Source organism: Magnolia sinica, chromosome 18 (genome assembly GCF_029962835.1).
Source record: "Magnolia sinica isolate HGM2019 chromosome 18, MsV1, whole genome shotgun sequence".
Taxonomy (NCBI): Eukaryota; Viridiplantae; Streptophyta; class Magnoliopsida; order Magnoliales; family Magnoliaceae; genus Magnolia; species Magnolia sinica.
Genome location: NC_080590.1, coordinates 53,671,425 through 53,691,432, shown reverse-complemented (window position 1 = coordinate 53,691,432; position 20,008 = coordinate 53,671,425). Strand labels below are relative to the sequence as shown.

At 38.9% G+C, this 20,008-nt stretch overlaps 2 long non-coding RNA genes across 2 annotated transcripts in view; one reads left to right on the top strand and one right to left on the bottom strand.

The window, feature by feature from the left end:
• The window catches only part of LOC131233446 (uncharacterized), a 38,230-nt gene that overhangs the window by 10,802 nt on the left and 7,420 nt on the right, over positions 1 to 20,008 (bottom strand). The gene's annotated exons all lie outside the window — the stretch shown is intronic.
• LOC131233445 (uncharacterized) lies at positions 7,127 to 15,654 on the top strand. Its single transcript, XR_009165246.1, has 3 exons — positions 7,127 to 8,975; positions 14,461 to 14,968; positions 15,358 to 15,654. It is a non-coding gene; the product is annotated as an uncharacterized LOC131233445 (long non-coding RNA).

Sequence of the window (20,008 nt, the reverse complement as noted above, 5' to 3'; positions counted from 1 at the left end):
CATATATCGAAATCAGAGCTCCAGAAGACCGTCGCACTCTCCAAGCTCAACGCTGCTGCAACCTAACATCACCTGCACACATCTATCGTGCATAAGCTTATAAAAGGTTTAAAGGGTGGTGTAAGTGTGTGCACAAGGTAAGTGTTAAGTATCCAATACAATTCCATAATCATACAATATCGAAAATACTAGTAAGATCATGAATCATACGATATCAGAGTAAGTGAAAATACTGACAAGTCCATAAAAATATCATCAACCTCATCCAGGATATGCAATGAAAAGACATCACAAGCCAATGTCATATATTAAGAAAGTAATGTAAATCGGCTATGTAATGCGGAAACATAATGAACCAGATATCAGATATCGAGGATGCAATACAATATGCAATTTGGAAGAGCTACGAATATCATCGGCCTCATTTATGTCATATAAATATAGAAACATAGCAACCCAAAATGCCATATGCCGAGGATGTAATGCAATATGCAATATGTGGTGCGAATAAAATGACCAAGCTACAGTGTGAAGTTAGGATGATAGTATGTGGTATCATAGGCTATGAAGTCTATCACAAAGGACTTCTATCCAAACCAGTCTCATACCTAAATTTGGATAGATAGACTCAGTGTGGTAAGCTCCTAATCTCAGGTTAGTTGTGCGCCCCAACCAAAATCCTGGTCATTACGAAAGTACACATAACAATTAGTTTTGCACCACCAACCCAAGTGGATAGTGAATGAATGAATATAATGTTGAGTACGTAACTTCTGCTCCACAAATCAAGACCATACATCTCTGGGATCATCACCAGGGTCTAGTACACTCTACATGCAATCGTCATCTACTGATATGCGACCATGCAAGTGGAAGAGACCTCACTATCCACCTGGCCAGTAGTCAACCAATATCTAACCGGCACATCAATAGCAGACCCATTCACGAGCTGGTCAAACTCAGCCTAGCTATGCCCCTTACCCTTGGACGGGTAAGCCACACCCCCTCTTAACCGACCACAACATAGTGGGAGATGTGGTCTCCTAGTATTCGGCACTCGAACACTCATGTATCCACTCAATATCAACGTCGGGGCGTATCCTGGCCTCAAAATTTTAGGTATTTTCACACAGGGCCATCTATGGCAGCTTGATGCTAATAATAGATTTCTGGTGTCCCATCTGGTCATCCATAATATGCCTATGGAGGCTATATGTCGCTAGGGCGTACAGTAATCACAATACACAATGTAAGATGCATGAGTCATACAATCCATTCATGCATCAATCTTGTGCATACCGTGCGCTCATGTGAGATAACCTCCTCCTATCAGGGAGTCTCATAACAACCTACCCAATGACATATGCAATAGTCAACCACTTCTCATAAAAAACATGCAGATGATGCATATGGGCATGTATCATGATGTTATGCTGTCACATACTCATAATCGGTATCAATAATTGACATCGACAATCGACCTCGACAATGGGAAAATTTAACCAACATTGCCCCCAAGGAATGACCCACATAGAGCCTAACATATAGTGGACCCATGACCTCACACAAGGGCCAAATATACAACAGTATGGGCCTCACCCAAGAGCTTAATACACATCATGATGGGCCTTTCACATGGGCCTAATATACATCACAATGGGCTCCATCGCCTGGCCCTCAATTGCATCATAATGGACCTCATTACATAGGCCTCATATATATCACAGTGGGCCTTAAAAACGGGCCGAATGCATATTACAATGGGCCTCATATATGGGCCGCATATACATCACATTAAGCCTCAAACACAGGCCGAATGCACATCACAATGGGCCTCAAATACAGGCCGCATATACATCACATTGGGCCTCGATATCCGGCCTTGACAATCAGAATCAGAATCAGCCTCAACAATTGACCTCGATAATCGGCCTCGACAATCAGAATCGGCATCGATAATTGGCCTCAACAATCAAAATCAGCCTCAACAATCGGCCTCGACAATTGAAATCGACCTCTATAATCAGAATTGGTATCGACAATTGGAATCAGCCTCGACAATTGAAATCAAAATCGGCCTCAACAATCAAAATCAGCCTCGACAATTGGCCTCGACAATCAGAATTGGCCTCAATAATTGACCTCGACAATCGGAATCAGCCTCGATAATCGACCTCGACAATTGGCCAATCAAAGGGACTAAGGGAGGGTCACAATGTAGATATTTAACCATCATTACCCATCAATGTGGACATTTAACCAACATTGCTCCCAAGGAGTGGCTCTCATAGGACCAAACATATAGTGGGCCCATGGCCTCACACAAGGGCCTCATACACAACATAGTGGGCCACATAAAATCTCAACGGGCCTCATCATGATGGGCCATATATAATCTCAATGGACATCCCATGGGCCATATAAACATCACATTAGACCTGATATCTGGGCCTCAAATACATCTCAATGGGCTTCATGCCTGGGCCTCAAATATAACACATTAGGCCTTATCATGTGGGCCTCATATACAACACATCGGTGCGCATCACATGGGCCTAATACACATCACTATGGGCCGCTCACATGGGCCTAATATATGTCACAATGGCCCGCATGACATGGGCTTAATACACATCACCACAGGCCGCATAACATGGGCCTCGAATACATCACAATGGGTCACATGTCATGGGCCGAAAATACATCTCAATGAGACTCATACACATCAAGTGGGCTACATCAATGGGCCACATACACATCAAGTGGGCTGCATCAATGGGCTGCATACACATCAAGTGGGCTGCATCAATGGGCCACACTAATGGGCCTCATACACATCAAGTGGGTTGTATCAATAGGCCGCATACACATCAAGTGGGCTGCATTAATGAGCCATACTAATAGGCCTCATACACATCAAGTGGGCCATATCAATAGGCCGCACTAATGGGCCTCATTTACACAACAGGTGGGCCCTGCAGATGGGCCTCAAATACATAACATGTGGGCCCTACACATGGGTCTCATATGCATCAAATGGGCCACGCCAACGGACCTAATTCATATCACAATGGGCCTCTACCCATGGGCCCCAAATACACCTCAATGGGCCTCAACCCATGGGCTCTGAATACATCTCAATGGGCTGCCTGCCCTGGACGACGTGGATAAAAATACATCATGGTGTATCCCGTTTAGATAGTTGGACAGTACGGATATAAAACATATACATCACGTGAGGTCCATGTGTACAACAGATACATCAAGGTGGGCCCTACACAGATGGATGGCATGGAATGAAATACATACATCATACGGGCTCCACATCCCATGTCCAGAGATGGACGGTGTGGATAAATAAATATATCATACTGGCCCACACTGCATAAGGACGGTATGCTTATAAAACACATAATAAGGAGGGCCCCACCGTCCAATAGTTGTTGGATGGTGTGAATATAGAATGCATGCATCAAGGTGGCCCCACCTCCACACGTGCAACACGTGTGGAGTGGGTCCCACGTCCTGAACAAAATGGACAGACAGATTGGATGACAAATATATCACAGTCGGCCCCATAGCAGGATAGAGCACGTATATTAGGGTGGGGTCCGTGGGCTCTATGGAACTTGCTGTCGTCAATTAGCTATATAGTTGGTGCATGGTGGACCAGCCAATCCACTATAGCAGGTGGGTCCCACGTGGGGCCCACCATAACGTTTATTTTCCATCTCATCTATTAATAAGGTCACAAAGACCTGGATTAAGATGCAAAACAAATTTCATATAGATCCAAAACTCCTCTGACCCAAAAAGGGTTTCAATGGTAAGCGTTCAATCTCCTACTACTAGTGGTGTAGACTGCTAGAGTGCCATGAAGGGCAGATTTTTGGGGTCTTCCCATGCCTAAAGGGGACCCATCATATGCACGGTATTGATGTTCAACTCACATCATAGTGGGGCCTGAGGTGGGGCCCACTGACCCTGCCCTAACCTAAGTAGCAGACGCTGCTTGCTACAGCGTCCTGTTGACGCTGACAGCAATAGCGTCTGCTGTTTATATATTTTTTATTTTTTATTTATCTAAAGTTTTTCATAGGTGGGGCCCACATCAAGAGGATCCATTCTGTCAGCTGGGTTCCTGGGCTCGTGACGGGTCTAAGAAGCCCAATATTGGATATGTTTTGATGCATAGAAAACATCGTAGTAGGCCCTAATAACTTTCACTATTAAAATAATAATTTAGATGGTGTAGCCTACCAGAGTTTTGGATTAACTTCATTTTTCGGCTCAACACCTAAAATGAGCTGGGAAGTAGGGTGGACGGTGGAGATATAACATACATCTAGGTGGGGTCCCGCTTCAAGCAAAATGGATGGACGGTGTTGAATAACACATACCTCGGTCAAACCTACAGAACTTGGTAACGTCAATACAACAGCAATATAGCTACTGTAAAGACTCCAGCTAATTAGCTTCCACATGGTGGGTCCCACGTTGTGGTCCACGCATGGACGACATGGATATGATACATACTTGATAGGTGGGCCACATTCTATCACCAAAGGATAGAGAGGGAGAGATAAATAGGGAGAGAGAGAGAGAGAGAGAGAGATCAAAATAGCGGAGGGACCCCACCACTATGGGTCCCTCTTGATACAATCATACATCGAAATGTGTCCCACCATGTGGGCCCTCAAATCATCAAAATCAAAGAAATTTAATGCTATGAACTCTCACCTCAAGATCCCTTCTTCCTTCTTCCATTAACGCGTTTTATAGCTCCAAAGAATGTGATCCAACGATTAAGATGAGGCTTGGAGGGTGGTGATGTGAGGTAGGAAGGTGAGCCATATTAGGCTCTCATCTCCTTGGAAGTCATGGACATCCACTCTCCCTTGGTTGCTTGGGAGATGGAGTTTGAAATGAGAGAGAGAGAGAGAGGAGTGATGGATGGATGGAGTGGGTGTTGTAAGAAAATGGGAATGGGAAGTATAGGTTGGCTTGAATTTAGTGTAAAGGTGGAATGGGTGGGGAGAGAGTGTGTTGACTTGGGAAAAAGAAGGAATGGATGCATGTACTTGGGATAGGGTGAGGTGGTATTGGGGTATGGAGGGTGTAATTGACTTGATTGATGTGACGAGTCGTAGAGATTCTCTCGAAATTCGCAACGTGCAACGTTTCTTCAGAATGAACGTGGGCCCATAACTCCTGGCCCGAGTATCACCTCGACGCGTGAGATGCGGCGTTGGAACCACTGCAATGGCGCGATCACACTGGTACAAGTCTCGAGTCGAGTCGATTCTGATATATAGGACTCAGCTTAGGATCGCACGTAAACGTCAAATACAGTTGAGGGTTGCTGGAATTCGACCGAGAGGACCGCGGAAGCCTACGGAATGGTATGGGCTATAACACAGGCCTTACATAAAGGAACCGTTTTGAGCACGGATCCATTGACAAAAGTAAGGGGCAAAAGCTTGGAGTTAGTTTCTGGGAAGTATCTGTTCAAGTGGCAATGGTATGTGATGAGGATTTGATAAGGACCCATGGATGATATAAAATGATTGGGGATGCAATTGGAACGAGTATTGCTTGGCCCACAACTTTATGTATGGTAAAAAAAAAAAAATTAAGTAATGGAACTTATTATATGAGATTGTGAATAGTAATTGATTTATTTTTGTTATTTTTTATAGGTTGTAGGCAAAAATGGATGATGACTACATGGAGAAGTTTTTATTAAGTATTTGGAACTATAAACATCTTTTGTAAGTGGGGGTAGTAGGGATCCGTGGTTTCAGACTTTTGGATTAAGTTAGACACATCTAAACAGTTTATTTTTATCTTAGGTTAATTATAGAGGGCACATCTAAACTCATCTAATCTCTTTAATTTAATCTTAGTTTTATAAGATTATGATTTGTGATTTGAATTCTGCATTTGGATGTCTTTAATTTAATCTCTTCTGTTTCTTTTCTTTTTACATGTGGTCACTTGGTCATCATATTTGTAGTGTAAGAGTTCCTACCATACCTTTTAGTAAATTTGCATATAAGTCTTAGGCTCCATTTGGTCATCACATCAATCTTTATGAATATAATTTTTTTCTCAAACCAAATGGAGCTTAAGCTCTTTTTTAACTCCGCCAATGCAACTTCTTGCATTGCCGGTCCCAAGCCCAGGCAAAGGTGGAGGGAAAAGGGCATCAAGGTGAGTTGTGTCATTTTCTTCAATTTTATTTTACATACAACGTTAATCTTCAGGTCACTCGACTAATTTTCAAGTCACTTGACTAATTTTCAAGCTCAGGACAAGGCCTAGAGGAGTTCAAGAATGAAGTAAGCTTCAACACAGGACTCTTGTGAAGCTTTTGGGTTGGTGCATCCACAGTGAAGAAAAGATATTGATATATGAGTACATGCCAAACAATAGCCTAGATAAACATCTATTTGGTTTGCTCCTATCCCTCTCATCGTAAAAATTTCTGTAATTCTCTAGACATGGAAAATATTTTTGTGCTGATACATCATCCATCTACATTTTTTAATGTTCTTTTATATTCTAGTGAAAATATTCATCAGATCCAAGTAGACAACCACAACTAGATTGGGGTTAGCGCTTCCGCATTGTTGAAGGGATCACTCAAGGGCTTCTTTATCTTCACCGGTACTGGAGATTAAGAGTCAATCATAGAGATCTAAAGGCTAACAACATTCTTTTAGACAGTGAAATGAACCCAAAAATATCAAACTTTGGTTTGGCGAGGATTTTCAGTGGAAATCAAACCCAAGGAAACACTGCTAGAGTAGTGGGGAAATTGTAAGTACTATTTATGGACAGCAATGTGGATGAATTTTTGTTCGAAGAAACTAATTTCTAACACTGCTAGCTTTTTTATTCTTTATTTTTATTTTACAATTGAATGATTGATTATAGGGGCTATTTGTCACCAGAGTACGCCGTGCAGGGCCTTTTCTTAGAGAAATCTGATGTATTTCGCTTTAGAGTATTATTATTATTAGAAATCATAAGCGGGAAGCGGAACACTGGATTTTTGCCTAACGAACAGTGGTCAAATCTTCTAGGATGTGTAAGTACCATCCAAGACTTATATTTCCTTAGTTGAGTCCCAACTTCTATTTTCTTGTTGTTACACACGACATTATGTACCAACAGTCCCTACCCATCCGTTCATGTTCAACACAAATCTCTATGCTAATTCAAAGTGGGACTTCTATCCAATTCCATTTTGGTTGTGCATATAGATTCCCTCTCATCATGAATGGGCAATCGGGCCATCTTTTCGTTTCATGTAAATTTTAATTTTTCTTGAGAAAGACATCCGATTTTGGATTCTTGTAGGCATGAAAACTATGGAATGAAGGTAGGGGATTGGAGATCATGGATCCGTCAATAAGTGACTCGAAGGTGGCCCACGAAGTAGACAGATGCATCCATGTGGGGCTCTTGTGTGTCCAAGAGGACCCAACTGATCGGCCAACCATGCCTTCTATTGTTCTTATGTTAGGTAAAAGTGCAAGACCACCATCACCCAAGCAACCTGCATTTTCGACCTGGAAGAGTCCAACGTCTGCTGATCCATCTATGGATAACTCGATAAATGATGTGACAATTAGCACGATAGAACCCAAGACATAGTTCCTCCTACTCACAAAGGGAGATCCGAGTCTGTCTGTTTGTTGATAGAATGAGGTTAGGATCTTTCATATGTAAATGAGGTTTGGGCAATGGTGCATATAGCTTTAGCAGCATTTTCTGCTTTAGGACTGCTCTTTATTATATGCTTACAAAGAAATTTGCATTGCCATTGCTAGAAAGAAAACTACAGACCTACAGCTCCCACCCATCCATCATGGTGGGCTGGTGTTTCCACTTGCATTCATAGTTAGAACTATGGGCTATAAGGAATGGCCTAGTGGTGATCTATTGGATAGGCTGTCAAGGGACCAGGCTTCATATTGCCAAATCCCAATAAAAAGTCCTCAAAGCTAGCCCAAGCTTGGTCCATGTTCATAAAAATATCCAAAGCATTGTCCATGACCAACTTATATGATAGTTAATGTGCCCATGACCAGCACGGCCAACCCATTACCACCTGCACATACCAAGCATGTGTGAAAATAAAATGGAGACATTGCTTAAACTAAAATAGGAATTTTAAGTTATTTTAGTCCTAAGTTTGATGAAAAAAATTGCAATTCCAGTTCCAGTCAATCATGCATCGAATAGTCCATATAAATCTCATATCACCCATAGGCATTAGTATAGACATGACCCAGTAAAAAGTCCTCAAAGCTAGCCCATAGGGATTGATCTATATTTAGTGCTTTGTATTTTAAATTTCTGTGTCTTTGTTTATATGCAATGTATGTTTTTTTCCTTCTAATTGTAAAAGCGCCTTTACATGTTTTTATTAAATGTAAGTCTTTGCATCTCAGGGATCACATCAAATGGTTATACAACCACCGCCTTCAGTTATATACCCTGCCTCCTACAAACTTATGTAGAAGTGTAACCACCCATGTATGAAGTTCTAATGTGTTTGTTTGACATGAAATGGAAATGGTGTTTGATGATTAGGGTTTTTGTTATGTGGGTTCATGTTATTGAATACATGCAGGTTGTGTGAATCTTTTCTTTTCCTTCTCTTTCTTTTTCTCTCTTTTTCCCTATTTCTTTTTAGTTTTAGGCATCACACAAAGCTAGATACTCCAACTGTTTAGAAGTATACTGGATATTAGATGCATCATAAACCTATTGTTTTGAAAATGCAGGCTAAAACTGACAGGGAAGCAGGAGGAAACAAGGAATCATCAGTGAAGTTTAAGTCCAGCTCGTCCTTTAGCCATTGTCTACTTATAGAGACCTAGAAGCGTTAACGTAAGAACAGATACAAAGCAATAATTTATTTATTTGTATGGGGTTTTGACAAATATCATGATGTGGATTAGGTGAAGTTCTATAAATCCTTTACCTTTATGAGTGTATGCATGTGCTTGTAGTAGGTTTTGTACTTGGGAGTACTTCACTAGGGGTGTTAAACAACTTTATCTGAAGGAATGCTACTATTGGACTCGCATCCATGGTCATCCACATGTGTAGAGTTGGCACACGTGCATGGTCCAAATTTCTTTTGTCCTTTTTATCCTTTTTGTTTGTTGGTAATTTGTCTGTTATACCAAATCTTGCTAGTGACATTTTGGGTCACTGACCAATGAGCTCACTTGTACAAACTGAAAATCGAAATAGTACTCTGTAATCCTTCAGACAAAACAATGTATAATGCATGTTGTACATCATGCATACTAACTGTTGGATGAATTACCTCAATAAAGAACGTTTTGTGTGGATCACACTTTTGGGACCATCTTTCTCTATCGATGAATGGGCACACATGGATGTATGGTTGTAACGCCCTGAAAATCGGGGGTCGAGTAGGTACCCAACTCCTGAGTTCCAACGCATCACTTATGCAACATAAATAATGATGATTTGATGTTATCCAAGTGCATAAAACATGAATGAGATTAAGCTAAATCAGCAAATCATACTCCAGGGATAGTTAAATTTACGCAAGCGAAAGACTGTGATCAGTGTATAAAATATATAAATCATTATAGGTCCCTAAAGTATGAGCGCATTGCCAGGTTAATTAGTTACAAGTATTGTTTCAAAATATAAAATATCAAAAGTGATGGTCAACTACAAGCATAAGCCCTGAAGCCCCGCCGATCAGAACGGTTTATAGAAACCCGCCTGAATACTGCATATATGAGAATGCCTCCTCATCATCCTCAAAGTCTGGCTCTGCCTCATAGGCTGCAGCATCATCTGAAACTACAAAAAGGTCTGGTTGGTGTTTAAGACATCATCCCATAACGTGAGAGTGAGTGATCAACTCAGTGGAACAATAAAGCAAAGGTTAACATGTTATCAATTCAGTCAAGCAGTAATGATAACGCAATACAACAATCAGGTCCTAAGTACTCTTGTTAATGCAAGAATGATATGAAATAATGATGCATGTCCTCACCTACGCTCCCTCAGTGACTTCATCTCACGATCGTGCATGAAACACTTCCTCAGTGCTAGACCTGCTACGCCAAACGCACACGTAATGCGGTGCATGAGCATGATTACCAAGTTATTATTAGTCCTTTTCATACAGCAGGATTGGGAAGCTAAGGTACCTCCCTTATATCATTTCCCAAACGATGATCCATTCTAGGGTCGTCAGTCCTAGCCAGTCTCATACGATGTTACGGTTCTAGGTCACTACAAAGGGCTCGTCACCTGATCAGTGTAGGCCTAGTTTATACTTTAGTTTCTACGGAAAGACTCGCTGCCTCTGCGCAGTCTTAGAGTATGCTCGAGTCACTAAGAATGGCTCATCACCTAGACGTAGGCCGACAACTCGAATATAGTGTCCCATACCACCGTATTCGGCTCACGAGTCCGGGTTACTCACTAGACACTACGAGGATGCTCGTCACCCTAGCGTAGGCCGACAGCTTGACCACGGCGTCCCATACCACCATACCCGGCTCATGAGTCTTAGCGGATCGAGGTACCAAGGTTAAAGAGGTTTTCACTGGTGAGTTTGGTACCTTAAATTCAAGCAGTAGCGTCCATACATGGTGAACATACATCTAGTCCATCGGGTTACTTGACGAACTCGACTGGTATGAGCGCACGTTGACTTGATCGACATGGAGTGCGTAAGCATTCCGTGTGGCCTAACCACTATCGACAACCCAAGTACGACTCGGATTCATCAAACACGTCCGGTGTGGCGAAACAACCTCAGCCACCAACTCAGGACCTGTTACCGATTGTCTAAACTATATAATAGTCCCAATCACACTCAATTCTAACAAGTAATCACATGAGATAGTCAAAATAGTAATGAACAAATAATTCAAATACTACAATCATTTGAGCATTTATAAGGACACATATTGCACATGTTATCCTAGGCATGTATTTCATACATAAATCACGCAATCAGATTTTAGTCACATGAGGGAATTTATATATATAACCAAAGTAGTTGAGAATCTCATCTCAACACCCATAAAAAATACAATTCAACAAACGCTTACTCCTTCAGACATTTTTTTTATCAAACACTTAGATTACACCTTTTAACATACATGATGCATGTCGGTTACAACATATATTAGGACAAATCCATTCACCAAGGAGTTGTCTAATACACATCAATCATGTTCTTATATTCCATACACATGGCAGGCACAAATCATGAATCCATATTCATTCAGTCATTTCAACAAACACTTAGAATGCATTACAATCAACATAGTTCACTTATATGTGTAATATACGGGAAACACCGTATCTAAGCATATGAGATTGCAATCAAGTCAGTCATAAATCATTACTAACATTGAAAGCCTTGAAAACCATAACCTAAACATTTATAGACCGCACCTTACGCCGGTAAACAAGTATCGAACTCAGTTTATATACCAAGTCTTTGTCTACGGCACAACGGCAACCTACAGTACGAAATAGGTTAGATATTTCATCACTTACACAATTTGAAACCCTAAAACAGGCTAGGGTTAGGTTTTTCTTACCTATGAACGGCGTCAAACTCGTTGGAATAGTGATACAAAAATCATGGTTAAGCACGTGGAGCGTCAGGGAAAGATCTTGACAACTAACTCCCACTCTCATTCATTTCTCCTCACTTTCTCCTTCTCTTTTCTCTCTCTTTTCTTCCTAGGGTTTGCAAATTCGTATGTGGTGAGAGAGAAGTGGGTTTAGGCCTTTATATAGGCCCAGGTCTGATGGAAATGGCCCCAGGGCCAAGGTATACTTAGGTTATATCCAAAGGGTGTCTGTTTCAGTCCAACGGAGCACTTCTGGAGGCCCCTTTTCTATGTGCGTTCAGACTTAAGCTCCTTGACATTGGATCTAGGTCAAGCTGAGTTTTTGATCCAATCGGATTTACAGATCGATCGTGGCGGACCAGTTTCAGTTCGACGCTCACCGGTACTCGATCAGAGTCACCAGTGCACTGACATGTGTTGGACATTTTCCCTGATTCGAGGGTGTAATTGGGTCAGATTCTGATGGTCTGAATCCTTATATTTGGACCTGCAAGTGAACGACTCAGTTTACTTAAGTTTGGATTTATTTCTTAAAGGTATTTGTGTTTCTCACACACTTTGCTCCAGGCTCCAGTTGTGCATTTCTGGATACTATTAGGACTTGATTTATGGGATGGTTGTCAAGTCCAATAAGGCAGTCACATTCGTATAGTTTCGTAGTTATAGAACTTTCAACGTGCGGTCCAGGTCTGATGCGGAGTTTCAAAGCGCTCCCAAGAGCAATCGGGACTTGAGATTGATCTTAAGTTTTAAGGTAATGTGGCGGTAATGATTTTGCATAGTTTGGGTCTTGCAGATCACATTTAAAGTGATTAGTGCTAATTTCACAGATAAGCACTATTTAATTCCCACCTAATTTCTAAAGGATTTAGTCCTGTGTGATTTCTGCCTGAGGTGGTACTCGGGTCTTTGTACGGATTTTTCTGAGACATTACAATGGTTGAAGACTATACATTGATGCCCCTTTGGATAAAATTGGAGCTGATCTGACCATTTAAACTTTTCTTTCATCATTATGTGTTTTTACACCTTATAGAGTTGATGAACTTTAACCATTTTTACTTTTAGCCCTGTTTGAGGTATACCATTCCGATGATAAAAATGCAATTGCCAAAGTAATTTTCAATCTGTCCAGATACATAAGGATCCATCAAAGGGATGTTTCAGATCATCAAAATTTAAAATCATGTGTGCTTGGCTTGTCCATAATTGCTTGAGCCAAGAAATGGACCTCAACCACTAATTATCCTTATATCGAATGCTTACACAGATGCATTGAGGTCAGAAAGCCTCAAGCTTGTGCAACCCAACTCTCTTACAATCCAACACAGGCCTAGATATAATATGTGTAATATCCAAGCTTTCCATCAGGTAGTTCCCCACTTCTTGATGCCACAGTCCAAAAATCAGGCAAGTCCACTCCATGTAAGGATCACCAAAAGCAAGGGCCCCACACCCTTGAATTTTTATTATTTTTTTATTTTTCTTACAAATCTTCATTGCTTCAATATAATGAAGGGTTTCCATAATGTTTGACTTGTATTATGTATTTGTCTTTGGTTGTAAGATGCTTATTCAAAGTGGAAGTAACTATATAGAGTGTAGGCTCAGGGGTCCACAATGCTTACATGGGTGCATGATCAAAGCTGCTCATCAGGTACAAGCCACTATATGGCTTTCCTTGTGCTGAATTCAGGTCCATCCACTCATCTGAAGGGCCAAACATTTATATTAAATGTCGATTGTCCATTTCTTCTGCAAATGTTTGGCTCACCAGATCTGTGATTGACTTGATTCTTGGATCCAAGGCATAAGTTTTGTGTGAGGTTAACTTTTTTAAAAAATAAAATAAAATAAAATTGGGTGACATTCGTGAAGATCACACATTTGTGGAGCCTTGCCAACCACATGCACCAAAATAGCATACAGGTGTGAGGTAAGAGCCTTCCATCAAATTGACCATTGTGTGTAAAACAAATGGATGTCTAGAATAAACCTGCATCTGTTTTTTTTTTTAATTTTTTTTTCTTTTTTCTTTTTTTTCCTTATTAGCTTGTTAATACACCCCACTGTCAAATCACACATCACTGTTAGCCACCCCCAATAGGGAATCGATACCAAGACCTCAATGCTGAAACGAGGTTTCTTTCACTCAGTCTACCACTTGAGCTATGGATCATGGTGTCTATGGATAAACCTGTATTCACTCAGTCTACCTCAGTGTCTATGAATAAACCTGTATCAGCCATCCATTTCTTTTATATATTGTCTCCAACCTGAGCACCAAAATTGCCTAATTTTTGTGCAAGAACATCCAATCAATTTCATCCAATGTAATTATGGAATGCTGGGACCTCATACACATCTTCCATATTGGCATGTGCGGCTACAAGTGAACGGGGACAACTCCATATGCATGTAGGCTTAGCAAACATCTGTTTCATGTTTACTTAATGTGGTATTGATTTGTTTGGTCCTTGTATATGATATTTTCCTTTACAATGTGTAACTCTTAACCGCAGTAATGTAATTTTTGTCATCAATAGGAAACTCTTCTAGCTAGCAGCAAGTATGTTTGGATTTGCTTGTAGTCAATCCATGCTTTGAAAACCATATCAGATGAGATTAGTAATTTCACATCCCAATCTTAAATTTGATTGTGTTTGTCATATTTTTACAATTTTAAGAGTTCTCTTTTTGTTATGACCCAACCAAATCTAATAAGTTCCTTCCCATCAAATCTTGGGCCATCTTTTTTCTTAGACAAGTGATATTTATATTCTTTTCCTATCTTTTGTAGGACATTGACCATCAGATTAGAAGTTTCATTCTATAAGGTTTTTAGAGCATCTTTCATCTATGGCAGAGCTTATCAAATAAAAGTTTGTGTCTCACAACTACTAGCCCCACTTGTAAGTTGTAACATCTTTCTCAACACTTCAACCCAACATAGAAGGAACTTACTACTATTTACTCCATGATTAGATTTAAACCGAACCAAGGTCAATCTAAGACCGACCTGGGTCTGTGACCAGCCAAAATGGATAGGCTCGAGCCTGGCCTTGTAATCTAATAATTGGCCCAACCCTTGATGGTGTTAGCTGATCTTCTGATTAGCTAAGAACCATTTTTTTCATCTATCGTAATGGATTTTCCTAAGAAATTCAGTACATTGAGAAATCTCTCTCTCTCTCTCTCTCTCTCTCTCTCTCTCTCTCTCTCTCTCTCTGACCTTTCAACGCCCAAAGGCCCTACCTCGAAATTCAGTACATTGATAGGCATACTTAATCATTGATAGTTACATGCTAGTTAATGCTTCTGAAAAAAGGCTTATATTGAGTTGCATGCTATGATGCTTACGATGCAGTTTTATCCTCGAAGAAAAAGGAAAGAAAAATTTTTCCACATATTTATAAAAAAAAATTCCATAGCTATTCTCCTCCATCTGCTAGTTACAGGTATTTATTGGTTCCTTTTATTTTATATCAAATTTGTTTTTTGGTTATTTTATTTTGTTTTGTAAGCTTTTATCTTTGCTAACTGAAGGTGGAGCATTTGGGGCGAAACGTGGTAGCCCAGAGGGGGACTTTACCGCTTCATATGGGGATGGCTATGGACTTCATTCGATATGGTTGTTTTTGAAGGAAATATTTATGACTGAAAATTTAATTTTAGATAATGTAACTCAGATTATGAGTGTACATACTATTTTATTAGCTGACCTCTATGCATGGTAGGGTGCTGCTGACAAAAGTCCTCTATATGGCATGAGTTCTGGTTCTTGGGGTGCATTTGAGAAGTCTCGCCTCAGGCGTCGCCAAAATCAGTTGCTTTTTTTTTTCCTCCTGCTATTCCTTGTGTCTCAATCTGTAAATTTTCTGTCCATTATGTAACCTTTCATTCTCAGGCCCCCTATAAATGAGGCTGGTTGTAAACGATTTACAGGTTGTGTTTGAATGTTAATTTAAGCCCGTAAAGGTCTTTTGATTTAGAAGATTCAACCTAGCAGAATTTTTAATTGTTTCTTTTATTTTTTCTTTTACACTATAAATGATTTGCCGACGTTTTTTACAGCTTTTATCGGCATTTTTTAATCTCTCAGTGGCACTTGTTACAGCTTTTACTAGCGTTTGTTGTAACTTTTTCCTGGCGTTTGTTACAAAATTTAACTGCATTTCTCATATTTTTTACCGGCATTTTTACAGTTTTTAGTAGCATTTCTCATAGCTTTTAATTAGGTTTCTCATATGTTTTACCAGCTTTTTTAAGTTTTTACCAGCGTTTCGTACAGTTTTTAGCCGCGTTTCATACAATTTTTAGCGGCGCTTTTGTAGCTTTATTGGCTCTTTTATAGTTTTTACTGGCAGCCTGCAGAAGAGCCGATAAAGGATAATAAGCGCCAGTAAAAGTTCAAATTTTAGCGGCGGCCATCAAAATGCCGGTAAAAAAAGGCAACCACCAGTAAAAGATACGGTGATGCCCCCCTTTAGCGGCACGCGTCCGACCACCGGTAATTCTTATACCAGCAGTTTTTAGGACTTTTAAGGGCGGTTCTGGATGCCGGTAATGCCTATTTTTCTTGTAGTGGTATTTGATTCAAATAAGCTTGTAATGACTAAGAATGGAACTTTTGTTGACAAGGGATATTATAGTAATGATTTATTCATTGTAAATGTATCCAATGATAACAATAATAAGACATCCAATTCTGTTTATATCGTTGAACCTTTTTATCTATAGCATAATAAATTAGGTTATGTGAATGTAGTATTTTTGAAGAAAATGAAAAGATTAGGTTTATTACCTAATATATCTAATGAGGAATTCGATAAATGTGAAACATGTGTAGAATCAAAATTCATTAGAAAACATTTTAAACGAATAGAACGATTCTTTACTTTATTAGAGTTGATACACAGTGACTTAGGTGATTTTAGAAATCACATGTCTAGAGATGAAAAAAGATATTACATAACTTTTGTATATGACTACTCCAGGTTTACTAGAGTATATCTGTTAAGGAACAAAGATGAAGCTTTAGATGTTTTTTCTAAGTACAAATTTGAAGTTGAAAATCAGTTAAATATGAAAATTAAAAGACTAAGAATAGATAGAGGAGGTGAATATGAATCTTCTCGATTTAGAGAATTATGTGAAAATAATAGAGTAGTTCATGAAACTATAAGTCCTTATACACCAGAATAAAACGGAATAAAAAAACGTAAGAATAGAACTCTTAAGGAGATGATAAATGTTATGTTAAACAGTTCAGGCTTACCCTCAAATATGTGAGGAGAAGCAATTTTATATGCTTGTTATATCTTAAATAGGATTCTTTCTAAATCTTTTGAACAAACACCTTATGAACTTTGGAAGAATCATATTCTTAGTTATAAATATATTAAAGTGTGGAGGTATCTTGCTAAAGTAGGATTACCTAAAACTAAGAAAAGAAAGTTAGGTCCTAAAACGACTGACTGTGTATTTATAGGTTATGCATAAAACAGTGCAGCTTACAGGTTTCTAGTTTTAAAAACTAAGGATAATATTCTAGATGCTAATACAATTATAGAAATCAGGTATGCAGAGTTCTTTGAGAACGTATTCCCTATGAAATCTAAATCTATAAGAATAGAGGAAGTTAATGAATCAGATATCGCGTCTATAAGTAAAAGTTCTTACAAGAAAGTAGTAGAAGATATACAACTAAGAAAAAGTACTAAGGTTAGAAGAGAAACTAACCTAGGAGATGGTTTTTTCACCTTCTTAGTAGAAGACGATCCTACAACTTATACAGAAGTGATTAACTCTTCAGATGCAACCTTTTCAAATGATGCAATAAATGATGAGTTGAAATCTATTATATCTAATAATACTTGGGAACTTGTAGACCTACCACCTAGAAACAAACCAATAAGTTGTAAATGGGTGTTTAGAAAGAAACTAAAACCAAATAGGACTATTGGTAAGTTTAAGGATAAGTTGGTGGCGAAGGGCTTTAAACAAAAGGAATGAATAGATTATTTTGATACATATTCCCTTGTAATTAAGATTACAACTATTAGGGTTTTAATAGCAATAGCATTCATATATAAACTGGTGGTACACCAAATGGACGTTAAGACGGCTTTTCTAAATGGAAATTTAGAATAAGAAATATGTATGGAGCAAACTGAGGGTTATAAGATATCAGGTAAAGAAAATAAAGTATATATACTAATTAAATCACTATATGGTCCAAAACAGGCTCCTAAATAATGGCATGAAAAATTTAATAGTCTTTTAAAATCAAATGGTTATCATATAAATGATATAGATAGATGTGTATATAGTAAAATTTTTAGAAATGATTATGTTATTATTAGGAGAGGCTAGTGTAATCTCGTGTATTAAAGTAACCAGGAAAGATGGTGTTATTGTATTATCACAATCATATTACATTGAGAAGTTACTGTGGAAGTTTAACCATTTTAATTGTTTGCCTATCAATACTCATTATGATTACAGTGTGACTCTCATGAAGAATACAGAAAGTAGTATGTCTCAATTAGAGTATTCCAGAATAATTGGTAGCCTCATGTATCTAACAAATTGCACTAGATCAGACATAGCTTTTGCAGTGGGAAGGCTAAGTAGATATACACATAACCCTGAAAAAAGAACATTGGAATGTCTTGTTTAGGATTCTGAGACACCTAAAAGAAAATATGGCTTATGGTTTACATTATAATAGTTATCCTGCTGTATTAGAAGGATACAGTGTTGCTAACTGGATCAGTGATTTAGATAAGACAAAATCCACTAGTGGATATATTTTCACTTTGGGTGGAGGAGCAGTTTCTTAGAAGTCTACCAAGCAGACATGTATCGCTCGGTCAACTATGGAATCAGAGTGTATTACCTTAGAAAAGGCTGGATCAGAATCTGAGTAGCTTAGAAATCTCTTAGCTGGTATACTATTGTGGTCAAAGCCCATATCAGTCGTGTCTATTCATTGTGATTGTCAAGCGGCTATAGTAAAAGCAAAGAGTAAAATATATAATGCAAAGAGTAGGCATATTAGACTCAGATACAACATAATGAAACACATGTTGTGTGATGGAGTCATTTCTATTAACTTTGTAAGGTCAGAAAAGAATCAGGCAAATCCTCTGACTAAAGGACTATCTAAAAGGTTAGTCAATAATACATCAAAAGAAATGGGGCTAAGCCTAATATATGAGCTTCCAATGTCGGCAACCCAACCTATACAAGTGGAGATCCCATGAGATAGATATAATGGCACTACCAGAAAACTGGATAAAGGCTACGGATAAAAGCCGTAGCTAAAGGTCTATGGCTACGGTTCAAGTCCGTAGCACGACCGTAGCCATTGGTACCGTAGCCATAGGTCTAAAAGCTATGGCTACGGATTGCATTCCTAGCCATAAAAATAATAGATACGGATTAAATCCATAGCCATAGCCTCCGTAGCTTTAAAGTATCTATAGCTACGGATTATATCTGTAGTTAAAAGTAGAGAGAAAATCGTAACAATAGGCTGAAATTAGCAATAGCTACGGTTTTCACATAAAAGGGCTATGGTTAATAGCTGTAGCTAATGCCTATTTTTTAAAACTATTAAATAAAATTTGATAATGGCATCTCTTACCATTATAGTACATGTCCTGATAGATCAACTCATATAAGCTAATATAGATAAATACTTCATGGCTAAATCATTCATTCATTCAATCATATACAATCACTCATTCAATCAAATACAATCATTCATTTTAATCGATCCATTCACAAAGTACAATGCCAACATAATAGTTATATGTCTATTTAAAGTTCTCATTAACCACAAGATCCAATGCCTTCTTGCAGCCAAATAGCTTCTCAACAATCGTAAGCAAAAACTCCATGGATGTGCCTCTACTGGTTATCAATTTGACATCAACTAACACCCTATTCTCAGCTTTGCTTTGATCCGAAAGCTTACTACACATGGCTGAAAATCAATTTCATCATACAAACAATGTAGTCATATGAAAAAGCTATGAAAAAACAGAATAGATCAACCATTTCAGCTAAACTCAGCCAATGAATTGGGTAGAGTCATTCACGTGGTCAAGGTTTCCATTAGTAAAAGTTAGGGCGCTTCAAAACTCCCACCTCTAGTGGGGAGAGTAATGCCTTCAACCAGGATCTACACATGTTACCCCAAATATTTTCCAATTATCTAACTTAAATATTAAATCATGAAGTCAAGTTGAGCTTACAGGCTTTTGAATTATGCTTGATAGTAATGTAATTCCAATTCCAACCCCAATCCGAGTCCGTTGATGAATATGCACCGCTTGGAT